We start from the raw sequence: 17,834 nt of genomic DNA, 5'->3' as shown, positions 1-17,834 counted from the left end.
ACCAAATATGTGCCAGTCTATTACTGCTTGGTCACGTGCCTGTCTACCATGTCAGCAATCCAAGGTGCATCGTCATGTGAGAGCACCTCTTGGACACTTCCAGCCACCAGACACCAGGTTCCTTGGCCGGTCAGTTGCGGATTTACTTATATGTTGACCTGCCTCAACTGCTTCTCCAGATGGCCTGAAGCCATCCCTTTTGTGGACATCTCTGCAGAAACAGTCACCAGAGCACTCATCTCCAGGTGGATATCTCACTTCGAAGTACCCTATAAAATTACTACTGATTGTGGACGCCAATTTGAAGCTTGTCTGTTCTGTGAGCTTTCAAGATTGCTTGGAGTTCAGCACATCCACACCACAAGTTACCATCCCGCTGCGAATGGAATGGTGGAACAATTCCACCACCAGCTCAAAGCCACTATTTGCACAGCTCCTGACCCTCATCGTTGGTTTGTGTTTCTTCCCATTGTTCTGCTGGGGCACCGCTCAGCTGTCAATGAGTATTTAGGCTACTCCTCCACTGAGCTCCTGTATGGCACCACCTTAGCACTTTCTGGACAAATGTTGGCGCCCATCAACTTACAGAATGTGGACCCCACATCTTACATCATGTGACTCAGGTCATTCTTTGCTGACCTGCCACCGATACTTCCTTGTGACCAGTCTATTTCTTCTACAGTACCTCCAGATATTTCTACTTGGACTCATGTGTTTGTAAGAAGCCATTAAGGAAATGCTCACACCTCCCTACACTGGACCCTATTGCATTCTTAGAAGCACACCAAAACTGTTCACTGTGGATATTCACAGAAAAAAACACGAAGTCTCTATCGACAGAGTAAAAAAAAGCCTTTTCCAATACATTTATGCCACTTGCTGACACACCCATCATTCCACAAACACTGCCACCCCTACAAGCACCACCTCCACTCACCAAAACACAAACTACGCAAGCACATTTTTCACCTTACAGGACACATTCTGGCAGATAGATTCATCAACCGAAGAAATTGTTTCAGACTATTTAAATTTCTTAACTTTGCCTCGCCAATGACTGTTTTGGAGAATAGACTTATGTTGTTATAGACACTGCATTCATATTTTCTCTTTCTGTATCATTGTATGTATACACTTTGTTCTATTTGATTGGACACCTTTCTTTGCTGAACATTTTCCTTGTACATACTTGCATTGTATTTTTTCAATTGTTCATACAACTGTTTTGCCATGGTTCATTCTTCTGTGCCCCTCCTAGCACACTCCTACTCCGCCTACATTACTCTTATTCGACTGCTACCGGTCTGGGAGGGGGGGCTCTGTAGGCGCAGTTACCTCCCTTGACAGCAGGTTTAAACAAACTAGCACTAGGTGGTACAAGAATGTGAGATTCTGACACAAGGCTTTACGACTCTCTCTTTCAGCATCTTGACGTCATAGAGCAAAGACGTGATCTAGTTGGCTCCCTCACACCACATGCCAGCTAGCAGACAGGAGGCAATGAACAGGAGAAGATCATCGCCTCCGCATATTGAATCATTTCTATTTATCATTCAGCTTGTAAAAATACGTGTACCATGTTCCTGTCAAATGATATTACAGCTTTCTGCGTAGACTCATATTTAGACAGCTCCACAACCAGGATGCAAACAGACCACTACTCCATCGAAAATATCAAACACGTCTACAAGTGGTGTAGGGAGTTTGTAGCTGGTCGTACTGAAATTCATGACAAACAAAGACGCAGGCATCCATCAATTTCCAATAAGACAGTCATGAAGGTTGAGCAAATCCTGCGTGAAAATCAACGGATCACGCTGGATGATCTCTGCATTTTGGTTCCTGAGGTTTCCCAAAGCACCATTCATAGGGTCTTGAGTGAAAAGTTGCAATATTGGAAGGTGTGCGCAAGATGGCTCCCACAAATGCTTACAGAAGACCATAAACCGCAACCCACCTTATAGTTTGGACTTGGCACCCAGTGATTACCACCTGTTCCCTAAGTTGAAAGAACATTTGGCCGGAACGTGTTTCAGCAATGACAACAAGGTGAAAGATGAGGTTCAACACATTTTCAAAGACATGGCAGTGAGCTGGAATGCCATGGGCATACAAAAACTGCCCCAGCACCTACAAAAATGCATCGAACAAAATGGCGACTATGTAGAAAAGTAGATAAATATTTAAACTTTAAAATGATGTAAAGAACATTGACAATAAACGTTTCTGTGATACCTAAATATTTTTGGTGACCTTACTTTTTGAATTATACTTGTGTGACTTATGGCTATATCACGTTGAATGCACCAATTCTCGTCCGATCATCAAAGTTAAGCAATGTCAAGCCTAGTTAGTACTTAAATGGGTAACTGCTTGGGAAATGTAGGTACTGTAAGCATCTCACAGTATATATATATATATATATATATATATATATATATATACAAAAGATTTAGATTCAAAATTGAATGTGGCACTTAAGTTTAGGCACCAAAATATAGTATGGTATTATCCAAACAATTCCAAAAACAAGGTGATCAAAAATCAAAAAAAGCAACATGTATTTTAAAGGTTATTGCAGTACACACATTTCATGCTACTCCATTTATTTAAGTAATGTGAGCATTACATTAAATGCAAAATGCAGAGCAATCTTCAGCTGCACAAAGATATATTACAACAGAATGGACATATTACTGTTGTGGCAACATTTAAAATCTAAGTGGGAAGAAGAATACATAAAAAAATTCATCTTGACATAGCAAAGGCTAGCAGGCTAGCCTTGGCTATGTCAAGATGGTTGCTTTTATGTGTATATATATATATATATATAGAGGACTGAACAGACAGAACACAGCAAGGAAAAAAAGTTAGACGAAAGTAGAGTAAATGGGAAACTAGATGAAAACTTAATGGTCAGAGAATATAGACAAAGACACGATACACAGAATAGCTGAGTTTTCCTTGTCAGTCAATGAACCAAAATATCATCGTGGTTTCACACCATTATCATTGAGACTACTCAGTCTTGGAGGTTCCAGTGGTGTTGTTAAGCTACTGGGAAAAAGCTAGTGAATATATACTGAGACAGAAACAAACAGGACACTATATAAATATAAAAGATAAAGAATTGTGGATAGATAACAACGCAAAGCCTTACGGCTATATGCAACAGAAGAAAGGAATGATAATAATTACACAAATACCACAAACACAACAGAAAAAGCCTTGCAGCTATCAAACGAACTAAGTGGGGTAATACAGGGTATAAATATATATATAATATGAGGAGTTTAGTTCACTAGTGATCTAAACGAATAAGTACGCTGTGTAAGTGCTATAATTGGTCATCTGTTATGTTTCAAGTTCACAGCTGAGGCTGGAGCTAGGGATCCATACTAGGCTTCCAAGTTAGTGAAGGTGTAAATTAGAGGATAAAGGACAACAAAAACCAAGTTAAGATAAGTATCTCAAGTCATTTAGAATATTTAATTAGAGTAAGGTGAATTTGAGGTAATTAATTAATTGATTAGTTAATTAATTAATTATTGGATATCTTACAGTTGTTTCTGGTATACACCTTGTCTCTGATGACAGTTTACCCAGTGTATAGAGACGCCAAATTATCACATGGGATATCCCAGAAACAGCTGTAAGACATCCAATAATTAATTAATTAATTATCTCAAATTCACCTTACTCTAATTAAATATTCTAAATAACTTGATATACTCGTCCTACCTTGGTTTTTGCTGTCCTTTTTCCTCTAATATATATATATATATATATATATATATATATATATATATATATATATATATATATATTTGGCAATTATTCGGTTGCCATAATAAAACTCCAAGTTTCAGATATGGGGGCAGAAACCTACACCGGCATCTCTTTAGTTATCAAGGAAATCAGAATATGCTATGAAAAGGACAATTAAACAAAGGGAAATTACTATGTAATTGATCATTATTAATACAAAAGAGCTATGAGAATGACTGTTAAATAAGGGAAAAAAACCAAAGGGGAGGAAGTAAAGAGTAAAGGAATAAAAATGCTCATAGCAATCAACATATGCGTGCATGTACATACATACACATGCGCGCACACATGTGCATATGCTCACTCACACACACAAACACACATGCACACGTGTGTTTGTGTGTGTGTGGATATGTATACGTGTACATGCATGGTTGCATATATATGTGCATCTATTGGTGCATGTATGGGTGCACATGTATTTTATCCGAGTGTGAGTGAGCATATGCATATAGGCACATGTACGTGGGTGTGCATGTGCACATGTGTGCATACGCAATTGCTATGAGCATTTTTACTCCTTTGGTTTTTTCCCTTATTTAACAGTCATTCTAATAGCACTTTTGTCTTAATAATGGACAATTACAGAGTAATTTCCCTTTGTTTAACGGTCATTTTCATAGCATATTTTGATTGCCTCGATAAGTGACGAGATGCCGGTACAGGTTTCCACCCCAACATCCAAAACTCAGAGTTTTATTATGACAACCGAATAATTGTCACATAGTATATTACAGATAAATTCCTCTATTTACATAATATCGAAGTCTCTTTCATTTTTTTGTTGTCTTACTATATATATATATATATATATATATATATATATATATGTATATATATATATATATATATATATATATATATATATATATATATATAGGCGCAGGAGTGGCTGTGTGGTAAGTAGCTTGCTTACCAACTACATGGTTCCGGGTTCAGTCCCACAACATGGCATTTTGGGCAAGTGTCTTCTACTATAGCCTCAGGCCAACCAAAGCCTTGTAAATGAATTTGCTAGACGGAAACTGAAATGTGTGTGTGTGTGTTTGTGTGTCTGTGTTTGTCCCCCTAGTATTGCTTGACAACCGATGCTAGTGTGTTTATGTCCCCGCGGCAAAAGAGACCAATAGAATAAGTACTAGGCTTACAAAGAATAAATCCTGGGGTCGATTTGCTCGACTAAAGGCAGTGCTCCAGCATGGCCGCAGTCAAATGACTGAAACAAGTAAAAGAGTAAAAGAGTAAAGAGTATATGCATATATATACATACATATACGTAGATACCTACATATATATGTATATATACATGCATAGATGGGTACATCAAAAAAACGTAGACAAAATGAGAACAAAAAACAAAAACAAAGAAAACGATATTTTTTCCGAAAAACGAAAAAAAACAGAGAAATGAAACATGCAACATAAAGAACATTCCCTTCATCAGTTGTCCCCTGTTTTATCTACCCTGCGTTTCAAAGGTAACACATATATGCATGTATATATACAGGGTATGTAGGTATGTACATATAGGTATGTATATATAGGTATGTATGTTTGCATATATGATCGAACGCGACGCATCCTTTTCCAAATAAGTTTTATCTATCTATCAATATATATATATATATATATATATATATATATATATATATATATATATACACACACACACAGACACACGCGCACACACACACACACACACACACACAGATAGACAGGGCAACGAACAATAGTAGAGGATGTTATATCATGAATTTAAAATAAGTAGGCTAGGCCTCAGAATTTAATAATGGTTAGAGGTGAGATGTAGTAATGTTCATTCCTTTTCAAATATAAAAACAAAATAGTGGAATACATGAAGCTGTTTCAAATGGATTAAAGACTTGTTTAGAAAGATCTACTGCAGTCAAGAGGTGGACAAGGTGTAGCAGTTCCAGGTCAGCCCTATTTGATGAGATTATAATCAAAAGCGTTCTTGCCATGACCATCCCATCTTTTTCTTATGTGCAGGGAATCACAGACCACAATTTTCAAAGTGTCCCTTTCTAAAACGTAACGATGCGATTTGTGGGGAATTTGGCTGATACTTCTAAGTAGGTCGCGCAACTATGCAGATATTCCTGACAGTGACTGATTCAGTAGTTAAAGATATACCTACACGGTTTGCGCCACCTATAACAAAGGATTAATAAATTTTCTTCTTTCCCATAGAAAGTTTTCTTGACGTAGTATCATGTACTTGTGCGTGAGAGAAAGAACGAAGACAGGAAGCAGTAGAAGTTGAGTATGGGGCGTGTAGTTTGTTGGTTGTTTGGAGTATGATGTTTGTGATACTGTATGTGCGTGCGTACAAACATAAACTAGACTAGGTGAATAAACTTTATATTTGAGAGGGGTGAAAAACAGGTTACAGACATAACTAAAGCCGTATATATTTAGAAGTGAATTAAAGGGAATTAAAACCAGATGACAAACACTTTTATCTGCACAACGTTTATACAAGGGACGTAATAGAGATGATGAGTTATTTCCCTTAGATAACATTTCTTTAGATATTCCTATACACTCTCATTCTTCACTGGCGAAGTTTCAAATTAGGCGCCTCATACTTCGTGGAAAAGAAAAATATTTCTGGAGAGACTAAAACATTTTTTTTTTTTTCAAGTTGAAATATTTGAATGAAATTTTCAATATCCTAATTCCGAAAATAGACTTTTCCTTTCCGAGGGTATAAGTGCGCCGAATTCAAAATTCAGCCATTTATAATTTGAAAAGAAGTAAAAGCTAATTGATTTAGTAAAATTTTTAACCTTGCAAATTAAAGAGATTGGGTTTGAGTTCCATACTTCGACCTTTTTCCTGTTCAAAGGATTTTTTAATTCAGTACACCATTATTTATAGCTTTATCTGCTTCTAGATTCACTGTTCCCAAAAAAGTATATATATATATATATATATATACATACACACACACACACACACACACACACACACACACACACACACACAAATCATCGTCGTCATGTGTGTGTGTGTGTGTGTGTGTGTGTCACCGTTTGATAATTGGTATTGGCTTGTTAACATCCTGTTAACTTCGCAGTTTGGTAAAACGAGAATGATAAATATTAGTTTTAAATCTCTGGCGAGAAATATACAGTACCAGTACTGAATAGTAAAGTTTATATGGCAACGGAATGTAGCAGTTTTATAAAGGAAGATGTTACTGCTGTTAAAATATATATACTGGGTTCAATTTCATAGAAAAAGATCCTTCAGTGTCCCAACAAAACAGTAGTCTATTCAAGAAAACCAAATGCAAGAGTAGTACAGTATGTCTTTAACTACATTATCTGTTTCAGCACGCACATCAATTATTTGCACTATCATCACACCATCAGTTTCTAACTTACTTGGGTGTTTTCTCAATTTGGTAACAACCTTGATTGTTTCCCAACTTCTCTTTTGCTTCTCTGTTGGATGTTTCATTATATATTGTGTCTTGTTCAGGATTGAGTATCTAATGAGCAGATTTTCTTATGTCTCATTGTGTACCCCAGACAACTAATAAACCACACATCCACATCCTTTAAACTGCAGTTAATAGTCTTTTAGTTCCATCATAAGCTACAAGTGAAAGATTTATTAGACAGTCATGTAAGTCTCCTCTTGATCAGCTATTTCAATGGAATGGTGGTGTTTTTGTTTTTTGCATTTTGATTTCATTGCCCCTTTGTATTTCTTTAAGTTTCTTTATCTTTACAGTTATTTTATCAATGTATTGTTGTTGTTGAGACACAGGCCTGTACTTAAGAAACAAAAGCTCTCATCAAAAGGTATTAATGCTGAGAACATTTATCTTTCTTTTCCCCCACCTAATATATCAAGAACAGCATTATGAGGCTTGGAAACAGGTGGGCTATGGCCTCAGACCTTTTCTAAAAATTCCTCAAATTTAATGGATTTGTGGATCAGTTGATGGCTTTTAGATTAGATAGTCTTTGTGTCATGATTTTATTTAACTTTTGCTTATATAAGCATTGCCAATGACAGAAATGGAAGGATACACAGGGATACTTTTACATGTAAACCATGGTATAATATATGTGTAAGACATGGACAATCACAAATATTTCAAAAGTGGGCTATTACAAAAATAAGTTGCTGATTCCTGATCTCGCATATACTTCCTGTTTTGACTGTACAGTGTGATGTAAGAGGAGTTAGGCTGCTATGGTTCATTTATCAATGTGATTGTTTTGTTTATTTTTCTTTCTCTGAACTTTTGTTGTCTAGGGAGGGTCATAGTGCCAATAAAAATTAAAATAAACACACACATTAATGCAATACTACTTCTTTATTTTACCAACTAATTATCCAATTTTTTGTTCAACGTGTTGATTGAACAATCAATTGGTTGCTAGATTTCTCAGAGTCCTTTTGTCACTATTCACAACCTCATCAATGACATGCCTAAAACAAAATAAAATAATCTCTAAACTTTGTCTCCTTGTTATAGACAAAACTGAGTTTTTTGCTCTATTTCATATAAACAAAAGACAGAGGTGTGGCTGTGTGGTTAAGAAGCTTGCTTTACCACAACATAGTTGCACGTTCAGTCCCATGAGTGGAAGGCTTAATCCATCACCCAGACTAGCAGCATCACCTGGCAGAATCCATTCTGCTGCAAGCCTTTGGTCCAGATCTCCGGTTTGAGGATACTTTCCTTCTCCACTTCCACCCGTCAGTTTTTGGAGGCCTTGTAAAGTCTATAAGTAGTGCTTTCCCATCTGACCCTGAGCCAACCAACACCTTGTGAGTGAATTTGGTGGATGGACACTGAGTGGAAACCTTTTATCAGTGTGTGGTGGGGTGCTGCATATCCCACCACTGTTTGACAACTGATGTTGGTTTGTTTATGTCTTTGTAACTTAGTAGTTCAGCAAAAGATATTGACAGAATAAATGCTAGACTTTAAAAATTAAGTACTGGACTTAATTTGGTTGACTAAACCTCCAAAGCAGTGCCCCAGCATGGCCACAGTTCAATAACTGAAACAAGAAAAAGGTGAAAGACGTGCATTTTGGAGCCATTTTAATGTAAAATAAGGGTCTAGAACACTGATAGTAACTTTATAGCCAGCATCTATTTTTAGCAGGTCTTTACATTCACCATCTAATTTTGTAGTAGTAAATGGCAAAGGCATTAGGACATTAGCTTGAATGCTTTTTATTATTTGTTCCAATTCTCTGCATTCTGAGTCAAAATCACACTCAGGTCAACTTAACATTTCATGCTTAGGATGGTGGATTGCAAGAATTGTGAGAGCATCAGATGGAATGTCTTGCAATATCTATTCCAGCTGAAGAAATATTCTGAGTTGAAATCCTGTCAAATAGACCATAGAAGGATTTGAACTCAGACACACAAAGAACTGAAACAAAAAATACTCCAACATTCTCATAGTATCACCAATCTACAACCCTTGATTGGTATTTTAATATATATATATAAATACCTCAAAACCATGAGAGACAAGGTTGACTTCAGCTAGACTGCCAGAGAATCAAAACAAGTATCATGAGGTATTTTACGTCACAAATTACCATCAGCATTTAATATCTCATCATTTAATGTCCAATTTTCCATGCATGCATGGTATCAGACAATTTGTTGAGGCAGATTTTCTATGATCAGATGCACTTCCTGTCACCAACCCTCACTTGCTTCCATATTCATATTAATAAAATTGGTTTGGTAAGATAGACATGTCAGTCTGCTATAGTCATTATAGTCACCCTCCTCCTCCCCCAACAAGCCCTACAAAGATTTTAACGTTCCAATAAATAATAAATGAAAAATATGATGCTGATTGTGTGTGTGTGTGTGTGTGTGTGTGTGTGTGTGTGTGTGTGTGTGTGTGTGTGTGCGCGCGTAAGTAACTGTATGAGACTGCTTGAGTGTGTTTGTGTGTGTGCACATAACCATATGAGACTGTGCGGTTGTGTGTGCACGTAATTGTATGAGACTGTGTGTGTGCACGCACGTACCTGTATGAGACTATGTGTGTGCATGCACATACCTGTATGAGATTGTCTGTATGTGTGTGTGTAACTGTATGAGATAGTGAGTGTGTGTGTAAAACAATAACTGAATGTGTATGTTGGTATCTATGTTTAACATAGAGACTGGGTGTGGAATGTCTACTAATATCTGTGTGTGTGTGTGTGTGTGTGTGTGTGTGTGTGTGAGTTGTTATCTGTGAACATGTGTATGTTTGTGTAACAATAGGAGATTATGCAATTGTCAGCTGGTATCAGCTGGCACGTGGCTTAGAGGTTAAGGTATTTGGCTTACGATCATGAGTTCAAAAACTAGCAGCACATTGTTACATGGTACTCCTCCAGTCCACTCAGCTGGAGTGAGTTGTAGCTGCAATTCACAAGGGCCAGCCTTGTTAAGTAATATTTCCCATGGCCAGATATATTTTCCACAGAAGACTGTCAATAAACAACATGAAAGACAAGGTTGTATGACGATGATGCTCCTTTACACCACCCGTCATGTGATGTCAAGACAAGTGTTATATACATAAGCACATACACACATATATATTCTTTTTCTTTTTTTCTTTCTTTTATTTGTTTCAGTCATTTGACTGTGGCCATGCTGGAGCACCACCTTTAGTCAAGCAAATCAACCTCCAGGACTTATTCTTTGTAAGCCTAGTACTTATTCTAGTGGTTGCTTTTGTCAAACCACTAATTTACAGGGATGTAAACACATCAGCATCATTGGGAGGGACAAACACAAACACATAATTACACACATCCAGCCCATTAACTATCCACAAACACATTGCCTAGAGAGAGAGGGAGAGAGAGAGAGAGAGAGAGAGAGAGAGAGAGAGAATTTCTTTCAGTGCAGCATGAGATATTTCCATTTATTTTTTTCAGCATTCAATGTGTGTGTGTGTGTATGTGTGTGCACGCGCGCACGTGCACGTATGTGTGTGTGTGTGCATATATGAATATGAATATGTGTGTATGCAAGTGCGTTTGTTAGTGAACATGTCTATATTTTAATTTTGAAATTTCAGTCAAACAAATTTCAGATGACTTAACAGAAACTAAAGTTGAGATGGAAAAAATTTTTTAATTTTATTTTTGCATTATAAATCATCTCTTACATTATATATATATTAACCCCTGTATCTGTCTTTTATTGACATGGAGAAAGCCTTTGACAGGGTTCCCTGATCCCTTATCTGGTGGTCAATGAGGAAACTAGTGATAGATGAGTGGCTAGTGAGCACTGTACAAGCCATGTACAGGGACGCTGTCAGTAAGGTGAGGGTTGGCAATGAGTACAGTGAAGAATTCCGGGTAGAGGTAGGGGTCCACCAAGGTTCAGTCCTCAGCCCCCTCCTATTCATCATAGGCAATAACAGAGGAATTCAAGACAGGATGCCCCTGGGAGCTCCCCTATGCTGATGACTTTGCGCTAATTGTTGAGTCATTATCAGAACTAGAGGAGAAGTTTCAGGTGTGGAAGCAAGGATTAGAATCGAAGGGCCTTAGAGTCAACCTGGCTAAAACCAAAGTCCTAATAAGTAGGAAGGCAGACAAACCACAAATCCCTTCAGGTAGATGGCCCTGCTCGATCTGTAGAAAAAGCGTAGGTAGAAACTCTATAATACATACTTAGTGTAAGTTATGGACACATAAGAGGTGCAGTAATATCAAAGGAAGGCTAACTAGCAAGATAGTTTTTGTATGTGGCAGATGTTCAGAAGCTATAAACACTGTAAATGTGCAGAGAACAACTTCTATCACATTCTAGGGAGAAAAACTAGTAGTTGATACCTTCCATTACCTAGGTGACCAAGTCAGTAGTTAGGGTGGGTGTTCTGAAAGTGTAGCTGCTAGAATAAGAATAGCCTGGGCAAGTTCAGAGAGCTCCTACCTCTGCTGGTGACAAAGGGCCTCTCACTCAGAGAAAAAGGTAGACTGTATGACACATGTGTACGAACAGCCATGCTACATGGCAGTGAAACATGGGCTGTGACTGCTGAGGACACACGTAAACTTGCAAGGAATGAAGCCAGCATACTCTGCTGGATGTGTAATGTCAGTGTGCATACTCGACGGAGTGTAAGTGCCTTGAGAGAAAAGTTGGACCTAAGAAACATCAGATGTGGTGTGCAAGAGAGATGACTGCGCTGGTTTGGTCATGTGGTGGGAATGGATGAAGATAGCTGTGTGAAAAAGTGTCACACCCTAGCGGTTGAGGGAACCTGTGGAAGAGGTAGACCCAGGAAGACCTGGGATGAGGTGATGAAGCATGACCTTCGAATATTAGGCCTCATCGAGGCAATGACTAGTGACCGAGACCTTTGGAAATATGCTGTGCTTGAGAAGACCCGGCAAGCCAAGTGATACCATAACTCGTGGCCTATGCCAGTGGTGTAACCAGCTCACTTGTGCATACCTTTCCTTCATTGGACACTAACCTCTGCTTGCGAAAACGTGTTGAGGCAAGTGAAATCGAAATTGAAATCAAATTCAATGACAGCATCACATGACTGGCATCCATGCCAGTGGATCACTAAGAGCACCATCCGAGCATGATCGTTGCCAGGGTCACTAACTGGCTCCCGTGCCAGTGGCACATAAAAAGCACCATTCAAGCATGATCTTTACAAGTGTCCCCGTACTGGCACTTGTGCCGGTGGCACATGAAAAACAACATTTGAGCAAGGTCATTGCCAATGCCGCTGGACTGGCTCCTGTGCAGGTGACACATAAAAAACACCAGTTGAGCATGGCCATTGCCAGTACTGCCTGACTTGCCCTCGTGCCAGTGGCATGTAAAAGCACCCACTATACTCTCAGAGTGGTTGGTGTTAGGAAGGACATCCAGCTGTAGAAACTCTGTCTGATCAGATTGGAGCCGGATGCAGCCATCTGGCTCCCCAGTCCTCAGTCAAACCGTCGAACCCATGCCAGCATGGAAACTGGACATTAAACGATGATGATGATGATGATATATATATATATATATATATATATATATATATATATATATATATATATATATATAATTCAAATAATGATAAAGTGGACAGCAAATATTATTCAAATAAGCAAAATTTATAATAAAAAGTCAGGGTACAAGTGAGAGACAAATGATTTGGGAAGATTTTAACTCCTCTTTCAAGCAAACAAGTACTTATCATACCGCCGACCTTTTATTATATATATATATATTACACACACATATATGTATATATATATGCTTGTGTTAAAGTGTGTGTGTTCATGTTAGTTTGCATATTTGACAGATTTTCTCACTTTCCACCATCATTCACATTTTTGTTTTACTTTTTTCCTTTCCCTTCAATCATTTGCCTCTCTCCGTTGTTTCTCCTTTTCTTTCTCATTCTTCCCTCTCTCAAAGCCTTTTTACACTCACCTATCAATTTTCACTCTACCTCACCTTGCTTTCACCCACACCCATTCTTTCTTGTACCACTTTTCTTTCTTTTGTCTCCTTCCCACCTGCTATTTCACTTTAGTGGGACAAAAAGGAAATTATTCTGTTAAGGAACTCAACATGTTGTGCAGTTCATATTCAGCCCTGATTAAGCAGACCTTATACCAGAGACATTCCAGCTGTTACCATCAAATCCTTTTCCTAGATATTTAGGGTTACTTCATTGTGTGTCACCTTTTTTTTTAAAGTTAATAAAGCTGTAGTTTTGAAGAGGTTTGACTGGTACTTCTGCAAGTGTGGTTGTGTGGTAAGAAGCTTTGTGCAAGTGTCTTCTATAGCCTCAGGCCAACCAAAGTCATGTGAATGGATTTGGTAGATGGAAACTGAAAGAAACCCGTCATGTGTGTGTGTGTGTGTGTGTGTATTTATGTTTGTGTATGTTTGTCTATATTTGTACCCCCACCATCACTTGACAACCAATGCTGGTGTGTTTATGTCCCTATAACTTAGTAGTTCGGCAAAAAGAGACCAATAGAATAAGTACTAGGCTTATAAAGAATAAGTCCTGGAGTCAATTTCAATGACTAAAACCTGTAGCAAAGCTTCTCTCTCTCAGTTATATATACATCAATCCGGACGTAGCAGAAAACAGCTAGCCTTCAACCGCATCTTTGGACCCTGTTGTGTCCACCACTCTGATTGGTTGGTATTGGCGCATTTTTGTCTCTTGTTCTATTTCGTGCCAGGGTGCATACCAACCAATCGCACCCTTCTGATAAGGTCACATGGAACAGTTTTCTGAACCCCTGTTTGAGCCGATTATTTCTCATAAATAGCTTGCTTGTCTGTGCTAAAGTTTGTCTTTGGCCTTAGACCTTCTGAGGTCTAGCCGCTCACCACAGAGCACCAGCCAGTTCCAGCGACAACACGACACAGCTTCATGGCGATCCCATACTTCGTTCAACACCTTACTGCAAACTCCATCTTTGTCGCCACTTCCAGCTTCTTAGCGTCTACACTGACGTCTCTACGTACACACCATCAGCAGCACCCACACAGGTTCTCTCAACACTGTTTGTGTGAATTGCTTCACCATGAATAACAGTGAGTACAACCTGCGAGACCTCCTGTACCAAGTAACCAATCGCAGTATCGTAGCCTCAACTTCTCGAGCGGCAGTATCTTTTGTCTGGCTCTGCTATACGGCCACGACTTCTTGTACAGCACCTCTACCACTGTATACCATGAATACGAACTGGTATTTCACATCCTTGTGTCTGGATGTCTAACATCCTTATTATAGACTATTTTCTATGCTCTGTATCTCTTGCATTCATATACATATTTGTATATACACACACACTCTTTGTTTACACAATGGCCTGTCTTATATTGTGTTTTATGTCGCATCCACACTCATACAGACATTCTAGTTGACTACCAATAAAACCTTATTTTTATACATTTGTACCCGGTTGAGTCTCTCTTTTCTTGTTGGCACTTAACTCATTTTTACCTCATTCCGTCTTTTGCTTTTTTATATTTGTGCCGACTGTGCGATGCGCTAAAGGAGCCATTCCTTCGTCACCATCTCCTGGTTGCCTGGTCACTACAAACCCCTTAAGGTAGGGCTCCAGCATGGCCACAGTCAAATGACTAAAACAGGTAACAGGATAGTAGATGGCACTTGCCATATGGTAAAATCAAACCTAAATCCATTGCAGCTGTGCAGTTCAAAAGTAAGTGCCTTAACTATATTTAGACCATTATGGTGAGTTCCCTTACCTACAACTGTCTTCCTTATTCAATCTATTACATATTTACTTATCATTTCTTGACCAAGTTTTTTTCTTATCCTTTTTGCATGGTCCCTGAAAATTGGCCCGTCATGGAGAAATTAAGAAGGGTTACATACAAACATATACATGTATGCATTTTGCTCGCATTTCATGTTCCAATGATTGGCATACATGCAAGCATCCAACTATAAGACAAAGTCTACAGAAACCCATATTTCTAAATTTCTTAAACCATCAAATATATATAAGCATGAAGGTTGAAAACAAAAACAAGTAAAAATTATTTTAAAAAACCACATTATCACATTGTATTTCATGAAAGCTTTTTGATGTTCCACATTGTGTCTCTGCCATTGACGAGTTGTATAAGAAGTTATTGTTTATTTCAGCCCATATAATATCTTCAAATACAAATTCAATAACTGCTCATCACATACACACATACATCAGAGACATTAAAATGTATCTGAAATCTTTCTCTCTCTCTCTCTCTCTCTCTCTCTCTCTCTCTCTTTCTCATACTTTTAGATGCTAAAATAACTGCACTCTATGCCCCAATTCTGTACTGAAGTAGAACCCTTGATATATTCTAACATTAACCAAGTCAATTTTGCATTAGTCTACTAGTACAACTACCACCACTACCACCTAATCATTCAAGCAAGATATGAAGTAGCCAATCTCAAATGCCAAACAACCCCACAAGTCATGAAATACAGAATAAGCAGTTATATTTTCAACCTAACCTACATTACGGTACACTGAATATAGCTTTTGCAGAACAATGGTCTTAATGGAAATAATAAAGAAAGTAGATAAAAAGAAAGGGGTAAAAAGTAAGCTCCTCTATTTAACTATCACATTGTCTAGACTTCTTGATCAGAACTGACCACAAGCATCCAATAACAACTGTAACAACAACTTGTGTGTGTTACGTTCAGATTTCAATAAGTAATAGTTGTTTAAAGGCAACAATCTGAATATTTTTCCTACCTCACACTTGGAAATTTATTGAGAAAGTGTACTAACATTTACCTCACAAAGGAAATACAGAAATGTATTTAAAAAACCAAAAAAAGATTCCATTTGTTGCTTGCTTAATTGCTTTTTTTTTTTCTCTTGATGAATATTTTTTTATGAAGAAAGAAAATTAAAACATGATTTTTATAAATATTTAATTAGTTGTCAAATAGAAACAAGAAAATAATACTTATCAGAATGACAAAAAGTTAAATAATGTAATAATATCTATCAGACGTACAGAGCAATGAATGAAAACTTTCACCTGCTCTTTTGTTTAACTTATTAATGCACAGTGTATTCAAAGAAGAAAGAAAATTATACAATGCAGAGTATTTGTTTCAATTTTAAATACTATTTACATATTAATAACTTTTCAGGAATACAATCACCTTTTTATTACATTTTCCATTCATAGTTTATTTTTCTTGTTATTTAACCTTAATTAATTGTAGAATGAAATTTAACACTAGTGGGTTAATATATTTTAACTATTCATAACTGTTTTTGTTTTTTTTTCAGTTGTATTACATTTTCTCAATTCTAGCATAAGTACCATAGTTTTTGAAAACCAAAATTTTTACTTCATGATGGAGCAAGTGAATTTACAGAGTGATACCCTTCCTAATGGTAACAACTCAACTATGCATGGTGTATGTGTGGAACTTGTTAGACAAGCATATGAGAGAAAAAAAAAAGATATACAGAATTACTTTAGCACCAGCAGGTGGTTAGGGTATTTCCAGTAACACACTGTGCCCATGAGCAAGACATTTTATTTCATGTTGATCTAGTCCACTCAGCTGGCAAAAATGAGTAGTACCTGTATTTCAAAGGGCCAGCCCTGTCGTATTCTGTGTCACACTGAATCACCCTGAGAACTACTGAGCACTACACATATCTGTGGAGTGCTCAGTTACTTGCACATTAATTTCTTGAGCAGATCAACTGGAACCCTCATCATCATAACAGACGGAGTGCCAGTTGATATATTCCTGGTTTCTATGGCGTATCTGTCCCCCCCACCACCAGCTGGACAGGACGCCAGTCCATCGCAGCGTTACTCAAGAAACAGGAAGAAAAAGTGAGAGAAAGTTGGGGTGAAAGAGTACAACAGGGTCACCACCACCTTCTGCCAGAGCCTCATGGAGTTTTAGGTGTTTTTGCTCAATAAACACACACAATGCCCAGTCTGGGAATCAAAACCGCGATCCTCCGACCGCGAGTCCACTTCCCTAACCACTGGGCCATTGCGCCTCCACATATATATATGTATATATATATATATATATATATATATATATATATATATATATATATGTACACACACACACACACACACACACACACACATATATATATATACAACGGGCTTCTTTCAGTTTCTGTCTACCAAATCCACTGACAAGGTTGTGATCAACCCAAGGTTATAGTAGAAGACACTTGCCCAAGGTGCCACACAGTGGGACTGAACCCAGAGCCATGTGGTTGGTAAGCAAGCTAATTACCACAGAGCCACTCCTGTGCCTATATATATATATATATATATATATATATATATATATATATATATATATATATATATATAATGGAGAAATTATACAAAATGTATAAACAGACAATGAGTAAAGCAACCGCACAGTTTCAATTATCTATTGTTATCCATAGATTTATTGCAGGAACTTCGTAGTGGCA

The 17,834-nt window shown here is 37.7% G+C and overlaps 1 protein-coding gene and 1 pseudogene across 8 annotated transcripts in view; one reads left to right on the top strand and one right to left on the bottom strand.

The window, feature by feature from the left end:
* The window catches only part of LOC106879475 (uncharacterized), a 419,118-nt gene that overhangs the window by 255,103 nt on the left and 146,181 nt on the right, over nt 1–17,834 (bottom strand). The window lies entirely within an intron of this gene.
* LOC128248948 (5S ribosomal RNA) lies at nt 2,280–2,398 on the top strand (annotated as a pseudogene).

This window comes from Octopus bimaculoides, chromosome 10, assembly GCF_046866305.1.
Source record: "Octopus bimaculoides isolate indiv1 chromosome 10, ASM4686630v1, whole genome shotgun sequence".
In the NCBI taxonomy this organism is placed as follows: domain Eukaryota; kingdom Metazoa; phylum Mollusca; class Cephalopoda; order Octopoda; family Octopodidae; genus Octopus; species Octopus bimaculoides.
This window is presented reverse-complemented; position numbering and strand designations above follow the sequence as displayed.